Below are 2,500 nucleotides of genomic sequence, written 5' to 3' on the forward strand. Positions count from 1 at the left end.
GACTTGCATGCAATGACTCGACAAGTCATTGCTGTCTTGGTTAATTGGTGAATAATAATAATAAAAACTATTTTCGATTGGATATTTCCTGTTGCATGTGGGCGAACCTGGCAACCTCTCTACTAGGTGCTAGGTGACGCGCCCGCCATCTACAGTAGAGCGGTCGGGGTTAAGAAGATGGAAGCTGTTACCAGTTTCCAAAATCATAACATTTGGATTTAAAGACTATTCAACTCAACAAAAGAAACGAAAAGAAACGGAAAGTGTGCAGCGCAAAAATATCCGACACATCCAGCACCACGTCAAATTGTATCCGCCATTTCCGACTACACAAAGAAAAGTAAGAAATGTCTCTAGCTAATTTCACATTATTTTTTTTAATCTAACGTTAGCTAGCAGCTAACATCCCATTTCCATCAGTCAAACGTGACAAGAGCTTGCTGTTTGCATCACATTACGTTTTATCATGTTGACTTAGTTTCACATTGATCCCGCCTGTCAAATAACAGACAATTTGACTGAAATACGGTATCTGAAAATCACTGCGCAAACCTCCTCCAAGCGAACAGATCACCTCCTCTTGCATCCATCCATAACTTTTTGAGTTATCTTGCGAACAAACAAACAAACATATACAGACAACCCAACAAACCCCGATAAAAACATAACCTCATTGGTGGAGATAAAAACTTCGAAACGGTCTTTGTCCCGACGCACATAATTGTCAACATTCCCGATAATGTCGAGGGGAAGCTGAGACAAATCATGCATGACTGCAAGTAGGCTACTTCTTTGCGTTTGGATGAGAGTAGGCTACAGATGTGATGGATGTTACATCACATCTGTACTCTCACCATGGGCGTTAGAAAATGTCTATACATTCTTAAAAATGGAGTGGGAGCATACAGTAAATGCATTGAATATGAGGCTATGTTGCACTAACTGGTTTTCAGTTTTGTGCTATCATTGAATGGTGATTTATGTGAGCCCTTTGCACTGAAATTAATACTTTTCACTCATATGGCTGTAAAATACTTGTATTTGTCATTAGGGAATGTATAGGCCTATCAAAAATGCATTTGAGCATGAAAAAAATGAAATGTAGGCTATATACTGTATGTTATAGGCTACATTTAATACTTATTCAGAATTATTTTGTAGCTTCTCTCATGTCAGATGTGCAAAAGTGCGCAGCCACATTTGGCCCTCTGATGGTGATGATAAAAATTGTGGCCCTCTTAGTCATGAAAGTTGCCCATCCCTGGTCTACCACATCAATGTAGCTGTTAGTTTGTTAGCGCTAGCTGCTTTAATTTTTGTTAAATCATAAAGTATAACAGCCAAACAACATGCACAAACCCTATTACTGTAAATGTATGTATAAGTATATGAGAGATGTATGACATAAATGAGAAATGGGCCACTTTCAAGAGTAAATTGTAGTAGCCTAACATAGAAGTGTCTCCATTTCATTTCCATATGGTATTTATTAATGGAATATTATGCAATGAAAACATGAGCTAAACACACATACACACACTCTGTCTGGTAATTTGGTACACCAGGCCCTGTAGTCGTTCCTAGTAATTCTGATCCTGCTGGTCCTAGTGAGCATTTTTAATTATTCTTTAGCCTTATATCCCCTTCTTCTATGTGTTAGCCCTTTTGTGCAAAGGAGGGCTACATAAAACTTAGGCTGCCGTCTCTTCAAGTTTTAAGACGGTTTTGTCTTCCAGCTTATTATATGACTTGACTTGTGACTTGCTTGACCTAAGCTATGACTTGACTTGACTTGACTCGACCTAAGCTATGACTTGACTTGACTTGACTCGACCCTCACAAAAACGACTTGGGACTTGCTTGAGACTTGAAGGTTAAGACTTGAGACTTGCTTGAGACTTGCATATGTGTGACTTACTCCCATCTCTGGCGCTAGCTGCTTTAATTTTTGTTAAATCATAAAGTATAACAGCCAAACAACATGCACAAACCCTATTACTGTAAATGTATGTATAAGTATATGAGAGATGTATGACATAAATGAGAAATGGGCCACTTTCAAGAGTAAATTGTAGTAGCCTAACATAGAAGTGTCTCCATTTCATTTCCATATGGTATTTATTAATGGAATATTATGCAATGAAAACATGAGCTAAACACACATACACACACTCTGTCTGGTAATTTGGTACACCAGGCCCTGTAGTCGTTCCTAGTAATTCTGATCCTGCTGGTCCTAGTGAGCATTTTTAATTATTCTTTAGCCTTATATCCCCTTCTTCTATGTGTTAGCCCTTTTGTGCAAAGGAGGGCTACATAAAACTTAGGCTGCCGTCTCTTCAAGTTTTAAGACGGTTTTGTCTTCCAGCTTATTATATGACTTGACTTGTGACTTGCTTGACCTAAGCTATGACTTGACTTGACTTGACTCGACCTAAGCTATGACTTGACTTGACTTGACTCGACCCTCACAAAAACGACTTGGGACTTGCTTGAGACT

The 2,500-nt window shown here is 38.7% G+C and overlaps 1 protein-coding gene across 1 annotated transcript in view; it reads left to right on the forward strand.

Annotated features, from left to right (window-relative positions):
- Positions 1 to 2,500, forward strand: part of pappab (pregnancy-associated plasma protein A, pappalysin 1b) — a 146,636-nt gene that overhangs the window by 70,692 nt on the left and 73,444 nt on the right. The gene's annotated exons all lie outside the window — the stretch shown is intronic.

Source organism: Sardina pilchardus, chromosome 8 (genome assembly GCF_963854185.1).
Source record: "Sardina pilchardus chromosome 8, fSarPil1.1, whole genome shotgun sequence".
In the NCBI taxonomy this organism is placed as follows: domain Eukaryota; kingdom Metazoa; phylum Chordata; class Actinopteri; order Clupeiformes; family Clupeidae; genus Sardina; species Sardina pilchardus.